Raw genomic sequence first — 9,553 nt, 5'->3', positions numbered from 1 at the left:
GAGGGTCGGCTTGTGTAGGAAACCTATCCCTTCCCCAAATGTGGAGGCCCACAGGAGGTGGCAGCCAATCTGGCATTCTTCCCTCTATTGGCCTTCCCTCTTGCTCTGAGTTATCTGTGAAAATAGAATGAGGCCCAGGTAACAGTTCCCCCAACATGCTGTTTCCTTTCTCCCCTAAGATCTGCATCCATTCCTGCAGGCCCAGCTAGCTGGGCCATCCAGGGGGATTAGGGCTCTCAAGAGGAGGCATGGGTAATATAAGAGTAAGCACAGGGCTGAGTGTTGGGGGACCTGAGTTTCCACCCTGACTAACACCAACCAGTTCTGTGACCTTTTACCAACCACTGGTCCCCACTAGGTGCTAGGCCTGTGGATATGACGATGGTGACAAGTTGGACATGGTCTCTGCCCTCAGAGAATTCTCAGTCTAGTGGGAAATGAACAAGCAAATCCTAGACAGAAGATGTGTCCATGATGGGGGAAGAACATCATGTTCTTCATGTTACATGCCCTTGGAGTGTGTAACAGGAGGGAGCCTCTAGCCCAAACAGAAGGAGGTTGTCAGGGGCAATGTCCTGCAGACAGGACCTCTGAGCTCAGACCTGAAGGATGTGAGACAATTAGCCAGATGAAGCAACATTTCCTCTTAAGCAAGATGAAGAATGACACAGATGAGCCCAAGATTCCCTTTTAGGCTTAATCTAGACTCGTCTGAGTTCTTCCAGGTACCCCCAACACCTCGTGCACTGCTTGGCACAAAAAAGGTCTCAGGAGATGCTTATGAACCAGAGGAATGTGTGTGCACTGGGATCCACAGACTGAAGGGAAAGCACCCACAGAGGACCTATTTCCCTCCATGACCAGCTGAACCGGCTACGGCAGGAGGGGTAGATCTCCCGCACCCCTGGGACCTTCCCCACACTCACTTCAGCTCCCTTTGACCAGAATGTGAATCCCCACTTGGGGGGCAAGCCATGGATGACCAAAGACCCCAGAGTAAAGGAATTGCCCCTGTTCCAGCCAAGATGCAGCCTGGCGGCCCCTGAGTTACTACAGGGCAGAGCTTTGGTGACGAGGGAACCTGGCGGCTGTCTGTGCACAGCAGACAGGCAGGGCAGACAGATGAACAGATGCAGAGCCGGAACGGCATGCCACTCGGAAATGATCCCACCTGCTGAAACTCAACTCTCAGATTCCTTAGAGAGAGACCTGTCTGCGGCAGAGAGAGAATGCTGGGCAGGGAGTCTGCTCCGTCAGAGGACTCGGCTGCTGACAGGGCTTGGGGAATTTCTGCATCGTGGGCTCTGATGTGCCGGGAATCTGAGCTGAGCTGAGCCATCTCAATCCTGCCTGCCCCACCATCCAGTCCGGGGGCCACCCACGCCCAATCACTGATCCTGAACGTTGTCTGAGGGGCTCCGGGGATACCCACTCATTGGGCCTACTAGGTGCCACACTGGGAAGACAATTAGGAACAAGCGGCTGTCCCAGTCCTTATACACTCACAGTCTGTGTGTGTGTCTATGTGGGTCCAGCCTAGTAAAAGGGGATGTCAGTGCAGCTCAGAGCAAGGACTGCTGTGACGTGTGAAGTGTGGGGTGCTGGTGGGAGAGCAGGGAGGGACACCAAGGCCCTGTTTTGGGGGTGAGCTGGGGGGTAGGGGGTAAAGCAGGTCTCCTGAAGAAGAAAGAAATCTGAGTCTCGAGGGGTGACTAAGAATTAGTTCCCTTCTCTCGGGAAGTTAACAGTTTGGTAAGGGAAATAAGAGACATATACAAGTTACCATGTAATCCAAGGCAGAAAGTGGGAAGACCCTCCAGAGAAGAGCAAAGTGCCAGGTGGGGCTGAAAGGACCGGCCTTATACTGGTTCAGGGGTTTGAGGGAGGGCCTCACAGCAGGCCCGTTGTCCGTTGAAGGGAGGGTAGGATTTGGTAAACTGTGAGGGAAGGCCTTCAGGGATCGGGTGGGAGTGGGAGGCAGGGCAGGAGACACTGAGAGTGTGGGGGCAGGAGAGCAGAAAAAGGCCAGATGAGCGCTCTCCAGATCTGATGAGCAACATGGGGGCTCCCAGGCCCTGGAGCATCTCCTACCTTAGGATTTATCTCAGTGTAGATGCTGAGCCTCTCTTTCCTTTTCTCTTGGAGAAGGGCTGCTGCAGGCTGGAGGGCCCAGCTCGCCACTCACTCCCAGCCTGAGACCTCAACCAGTATATTCCCTTCCCCCAGAGCTCTGAGGATGTCACAGCCCAGGTGGTGGGCAATATGGCCTTGAAGGGGCTGACCTTCCCTCTCAGGGGCTGATGTGACTTCCTGGGTAGGAACTTGCACGTTAGAAGTGGCCCTCCAAGATTGGGTGGTGAGAGTCCAAAGAGGGGGATGTAAATTCTGGAAGTCTCTGGCAAACTGGGATGCTTGACTCAATGCTGCCCTCTTCTGACCAAACTAAGCCTAGCAAGTTTTATGGGATGCCCAAAGCTGTGACCACAAGTGGGGGTCTGCTTAGGCAATTGGTTCCCTCAGTGAGCCAGTCATTGGTTCGTTCATTCATTCGTTCTTTCAACAAGTATGTACTGAGAAACTACAACAATAGGCATAATAATATCTAACATTTATTGAGCCAGCCCTGGTTCTAAGCACCTTAGACAGTGTCCTGTCCAAGACCACCAGCCCTAGCTAGGAGCAACAGAGCTAAGAGGCAGACACTGTGAGTCCAACGTCACAGCTTGAGTCCCTGAGGATCTCACTGCCTTGTGGTGTCCAAATGGGCTTTGGAAGTACAACATGGAACTAGTGAACTGCTTGTAATCTAAATTCTAGTAAGCCCTACCAGGAGTTTGGGGAATTTTGTGCTGCAAACACTGAAAACAGTCCCCAGGCTCTTGATAACAATGGGAAATTCACAGGTCAGGCCTGGGAGGGATGTGACCCAAGAAGAAGCTAGCTCTTCTCCCCAAGTTAGAGAGCTTGCCATGTCTCCTGCCTGGAGCAGCAGAGAGAGCACACACAGATGGAGAGGAGTCAGGAGCCCTGGGTTCCAGCTCCTCTTTCACCACCAACCCACACTGTGGTCGTGGCCAAGGACTTTCTCTCTTGGGGGCCGTTTTCCATCTATAAAAATGGATTGGGATAAATCAACTCTGAGTTCCATTTCGACTCTGCCATAACTTCTCTGCAGTATCTAAGTAGGGACAGATAGGAAATCTCAGTCACTCCCGTTCTTTCACCCACCTGGTCACTGCTTCCTTCACTACACGACAGTCAGGGGCCCTGTACCCTCTCCCATCTCCAGACTGGCATGATGCTTTTGGCTCAGGATTCTGGCAGCCTGGGCTCCAGGCTCTGCTCTGCCCTGCCACTAGTTGATTGTGACTCTCTCTCATCTCTCGGCAACTCTATGGATAAGAATTACTCTCATACAGCTAACACACTTGCTGTGTGCTAGCCCCTGCATGAATGAATTCAATCCTCACCACAATTCTCTGAAGCAGGTGCTAACATACGATTATCTCCATTGCACAGATGAGGAGGCTGAGACACAGAGAAATTGAATAACTGCCCGTGCAGGGTCATGAGCCGGCAAGTGGTGGAGGCAGCTTGGCGCCCAGGCAATCCAGCTCCAGAAACAGCACTCTTAGCCATCATACTCTGGCTGAGAGATGATTCTTGATTTGCCCAAGTCTCAAGTAAACTAAGCTTCTCTGTGTTGACCTGAAACGTGCCTCATGACTGCTTCGTGGGGTTGCTGTGGGATGGAACGAGAGGGGAGGCTGTCAGATTGATGGTTTCCTATCAGTCAGCTTGGGGTTTTGCTGGGCTCTGGTCCTCCCAAGTCCCTCCCGCCCAGGTCTGGCAGAGACCCAAGCGTGGCGTGTGTGTGTGTGTGTGCGCGTGTGTACGCAGTGCTGTGACACCAGGGGGCTTATCAGGCTCCCTGAGCTACAGTTGATGTGATCTGAGACAGAGGACAGTTAAGATAAGCTCAGAGCTAGGAAGTGGTCACTGAAAGTGCCCAAGGCTGGAGCTCTGTGCTGGGGGAGGGAGGGAGCCGCCTGACCTGGGGGCAAAAAGAAAGGGCGTTGAATTATGCTCAGTGTGGTTTTTAAGGCCAGAACATGGGTATTCTGAGAGTCAGGGGTGGGCTGGGTAGATATTTGTGTCGATTTAGTCAGGGCTACTAGTCAGTGTTTTGGGAAGGGTCTCCTTACCTCGTAAATGGCAAAACAAAAAGGTCTTTCTTTCTGCCCCTCACTCCTGTGTGCTGTTCTCGGTCTCTGAGGTTGAGCAACCCCATTGCTGTGGGGTTGGGAATCAGAGGGGGCAACTAGGGTAAAAGGTTTCAGGGGATTCAGCCCTTGGCATCCGGACTCACCAAGCACTTCCCACCGACTGACCCTGCTGTGTGGTTGCTGTCAGTCCTCCGAGCTCCTGATGGACTGAGATGTGGTGCGAGTAAGTAAAAAGAACCCCCATCTTCACAGGGGTCAACACTTTCACATCCGCTCTTTCATTGGTCCTTCACTGACCCTGTGAAGTTGGGGCCTTGGGTTAGATCCTGGGGTACAGAGGCTGTTAATGCAGTTGAGGCAGAGGGCACAGGAGCCTCAGAATGGCAGTCAGAGGATGGGGCTCCATTCCTAGCTCTGCCCCTTCTTGGCCACATGGTGTAGGGCTGGTGACCTGGGTCTAATTGATCAGAGGAGCCCCTGAACACAGAGGCTCTTTGTAAACTGTTAAAGGCTCCCGGCAGCTGGGCATTTATGGCAGTGGATGCTATGGCTCAGGGCTCGGCACCGCACACTCCATTGAAAGGCTGCTCCCTCGAGGGATGGAGTGTCTTCTTCCTCCTGGCCCTGCCTGCACAGCTGCCACCCTGCCCTCAGGGAGGTCCAGGAGGACCAGGCAGGCAGGGCATGGGAAAGGTGCCCAGGAGGGAGGGCGGCGGAAGGTCTGCCCGGTGCCACCTCCCTGCCCTGTGCCTGGCTCCCACTGGCAACCTGAGCCCCTGGCCTCCCAAGCTGATTCTGGAATGTGAACCCCAAGCAAAGCACATTCTTTGGCTAGCTCCCCAGCTCCTGGTCCTTGGTAAGGCCAGGCAGGAGCCAGCATTTCTCTTGGCCCTGAATGACACTGGCACGGTCTGGCACTGGGGGTTGTCATCACAAGCCTGGATTCATAGGCTGGTTGTCACCCACAGCTTATGAAAAGCCCAATCCTGACTCCTGTCAGAGCCTCTGGCAAAGGGAGAGGGAACCCAACCCCTAAGCAGGGGGATTTGAAATACTGCTGATTTCCTGGATCTGGCTCTTTGTGCCAGCCACAGGCTGTAGGTGGGCTCAAGGGAAGGGGGGCACTGCAAAGCTTACTCTCAAAGCCGGTGCTGTCTCTGAGCTCTTTGATTTCCGACTTCCATTCAGTTCTGTTCTTTGCTATTCATTTATTTCATCCGGCTGTTTGTCACACGTCTAGACACCCCACGCCCAGCACTCTTTGAAGCTCTGGGCCTGCGAGGGTTAAGGATTCGTCATGGTCTGAGGAGTACCGAACAAGTTTTGTGTGTGGGGCTGAGAAGGGAGACAGGGGCCCACATTCACCAGGCACACAAGGGAGGGGCCCTTCTGGGTGGAGGGGACAGGCAGGTGGCCAGCAGGGACATGTCAAGGGGACTGCTTGCTCCTAACGGTCTCCTGCAGGGAACACTGGGCAGAGGTAAGGAAGCAGGATTTGTGAAGGGCCTTCGAGGCCAAGATGGAAGTTGGGAACCATCTGGAGGGCCAGGGGAGCTGAGGAAGAGTGTTTAAGCTCCATATCGACAGTCACATTTGTAGAATGAGAAAGGCTTCCAAGAGGGCAGGGGATCTAGCCATGATGTGGAGGGTGGGGGAACTGCAGTGGGGAGGCTGTGAAGCTGTCCTCACGCGAGAGGCTGAGGGTCTGAAGCAAAGTAGCGGCCCTGGCAATAGAGAAGAGAAGAGCATGGGTGAGAAGAGCAAAGAGGAGGTGGTTACTTAGGACCCAGGCTTGAGCTGGCTCCCTGGAGGTGCCGGGAGCAGAGGACTGAGACCAGCCTGGAAGGGCAGCTCCAACCCAGTCCCCTTCTTCCACGGATGGGGACACTGGATCTGGAGTGGGAAGCCTGGAAAAGGGCTTTGTAAGTTATTCTTCCCTTATAGATATTTATTTTTAAGAATGTGAGTTGCTAAACTGAGATTAGGCCAAGGCCCACGTTCTGTTGAATGGGAGGCAGGGTGCCCCCAAAGTCCTCCTTCTCTTCCTCCAGATGAGGAGGGCAGGGGGGCCACTTCTGGAGACAGTGAATGGGGCGCTGGTTGTCCCTAGCCCTGCTGGCACAGCCACACCCTCCCTTCCACGGCTGACCAGAGGAGGAACTCGGACAGCCCAGTTAGAGCCCAAGCAGGCCAGAAGGCCCCAGCTGCACACCTGGAGCTCCCCACCCGCCGTCTCACGGTGCAGCAATGAGGGTGACCCCAGGGGCCTGAGGGAGACAGACTTCTCTGAATCACCCAGGAGACTCATCAACCCTAAAGTGTCACCTCAGGCATCAAGTCCTCAGACACTTCCTGACCTCTGGCCCCTCACTCCACAGACCCTCTGAGTCATCTGCCAACTATTTCCTGTTCGGAGGAGGTAGGTAGCTGGGAGGTTTTGCATGAAAAGTCTGGCTAAACGAGGAACAGGGACTGGGGTGCTAGGCTCTTCCTCCAGTACTCCCCCTAAAGGAACCATCCCTCACTCCCTCAGCACGTGGTTATGAAGGACGGCTCTGTGCCAGGCAGGAACGAGGTGCTGAGCATGTGAAGGTAACTGAGAAAGACCCGGTCTCCAGTCAACAGCTCAGGAGCTCTGGACAACGTGTGGGAGCCAGGGGACTCCAGTGGGTCTCTGTTTCCTCATCTGTAAAACAGGCCCATCTCAGTCCTTCCCAAGCTCGTAGGGAGATGAGGGTGCCCAAGGTCCCTGCAGCCATCACAGCAAACTGCAGCTCGGGGCTCTGGAGAGAGGGGGCTGCAGATGCGCCTGCGCCAGTGAGGACCGCAGAACACTGCAGCAACTCACGCTCCATGTGAAAAGGATTCTGCGCCCAGGCGCCTGCGCCAAGTGTGCATATGAGAGTATGAGTGTGTGAGGGGATGAGGTATATCTGTGTGGGTGTGAGGTGTAAGGCATACATATGTGCATGAACAGGTGTGCATGAGTGTGAGGTATGTGTTTGAAGTGTGTGAGTGATAGGGTTTAAGGCAAGTGTGAGGCATGAGAGTGAGCTGAGTTGTGAGTGTATGAGCATGAATGATTATGTGAGTGTAAATATGTGAGTGTGCACGTAAGATGTGTCTCTAAGAGTGAGGGGTATGTTGGTGTGCGAGATTACGTGTGAGTGTGTTTGTGAGGTGTCTGAGTGTGTGTGAGCTGGGGGGTGGTTATTCGTGCGTGGGGGCAGGCTGGCCCGGAGTGCAGGAATGGAAGACCAGTTGCACACGGTCTGCAAAGAGCCAGCTTGCTCTTGGGAGGGGAACACGTTGTCCCCTGGGCTGCAGAGAGTGGCTTCTTGGTGCCCTGCGTCATGCCATCAGGACACGGCTCTGGGGGTTCTTTGAGCCAGGTACACACCTGCCTGGGGAGCTCAAACGAACTGGAATATTGTGGAAAACAGCCCACAGTTTAAACCATTAAAACAAAGGGTCATACCATGAGGGAGAATCCAAACCCTCCACGAATTTAACTCAGGACACTCTAAAGACGTTTTGCCCTTGCAGCCAGCTAGCCTTTCCCCAGAGATCACCTCTCCCTCCTCCGTCGCTCCTGGCACTGTGGGCCCCCGGGGAGGCTCAGGTCTGAAAGGCACGGCCAGAACAATCGCATCACGCTTCTGTCGACCTTCCGCCAAACTTTTCTTCTTGAGACATCAACCCACTATTCAAGGTCTGCACAGACTCCAACTTGCCTCCTAACCTCTTTTCACACCACTGCTCACTACTTCACTGGGCACCTTAAGTCTTCCTTCTGTTGAGGCCCAGTTATAACAGCCGGCTCCTCCAGGAAGCCTTCCCAGACTAGCTCAGTCCTCAGGGAACTCTTGCTTTTCCTGTCTCACTCATCCCTCCATTACATGGTGTTTTAGTTGAGTTGTATTCTCCCAAAGATATCTCGACATCCTAACCCCCAGGACCTGTGAATGTGACTTTTTTCGGGTAAGGGGGTCTTTGCAGATGTAATCAAGTGAAGCTGAGGACACACTGGGTGAGGATGGCCCTAATCCAATGACTGGCGTCCTTGCAAGATGAGAGAGATCTGGACACAGACACACAGGAGAGCAGCCCTCGTGAAGACAGAGGCAGCGGTTGGAATTACGCTGCCACAAGCCCAGGAACACCAAGGATTGCGGGAGTCATCAGGGGCCAGAAAGAGCCAAGGAAGCTCCCGCCCGTTTCCTTGATTTCAGCCTTCCAGCCTCCAGACTTGAGACAGGCAATTTCTGCCACCAAGCTGTGGTATTTTGATGTGCAGCCCTAGGAAACGAATACACGTGAAAACTTCTGTCTGCCCAGCCTTCCTGGGTCCTTTGACGTGTCTGTCTCTTCGGCGCTTGCCCGGATCCTGCCCTGTGCTCAAGCCTACGCAACTTTGATCTCACCAAACTGGAAACTCCCGTTCCCCGCAGCCTCTGGAGCGGAAGGCTGGGGCGAGGGTGATGACCCCAGGCAGGGCTCAGGAGGACGGCGCGGGCGTTGTGCGCTCCTCCGAGCTAGGTTAGAATTTCCTTCCCCTCACTGACCAGCTGTGCCACCCAGGTCAGGCGCAGGGTTCCTGGTTGGTTCTCAGTTCCTTCTTTTATAAGACGGGGGTTGGAAAAGGCCAACCGTACGCCCGCCTTCCATGCAGGAGCTCTATGGGCAGAAGGCCCAACGCAAATGCAAGGAAGAAAGAACTTCTCGAGGAAATGATGTGATGGAGGGAGGGACTTGTCTCCTCTCTGTGGTCCCAAACCATCCCAGCACTCTGATTGCCCAGCAGATGGACCTTCCTCCAGAGGGGGCCTGGAAAGCTGGACCCACATGCTTTCCCAAGGATCCCAACCCCACCTGGGTCCCTGTGACCTTAGATGGTGCCTTGGTGACTGCACTTACTTCATTTCCCTCCGAAGAGGAACTCGGAATATCCCACGTTCCAATGGTACGAATCTGATCATGACGCTCCTCCTCTCAGAAGCCTTAATTTGCTCCCAGTTCCCCATGTAGATAAAGTCCAGGCTCCTCAACAAGGCACATGAGGCCATTCTCGGTCCGCTCCAGCTGCACTGGCAGCCTCACCTCCCTGGAATCTCTGCTGTGTGTGAGCTGCCCCCAAAACAAGCCCACCCTTCCCCGCAGTGGGCTTGAGAACACCCCAACCTCTCCTTCAACAACAAAAATGACAATGCAGCTGCTCGCCTGATACACACGAGTCATTTCACATAAGGTAGGTAGCTCAACCTCACAGGGAGGCCTTATTTTGCCCATTTCACACATAAGGAAACTGAGACTCAGAGAGGTTAACA

The sequence above is a fragment of the Equus asinus genome, chromosome 25 (assembly GCF_041296235.1).
Source record: "Equus asinus isolate D_3611 breed Donkey chromosome 25, EquAss-T2T_v2, whole genome shotgun sequence".
Taxonomy (NCBI): Eukaryota; Metazoa; Chordata; class Mammalia; order Perissodactyla; family Equidae; genus Equus; species Equus asinus.
Note: the sequence above shows the minus strand (reverse complement) of the source record.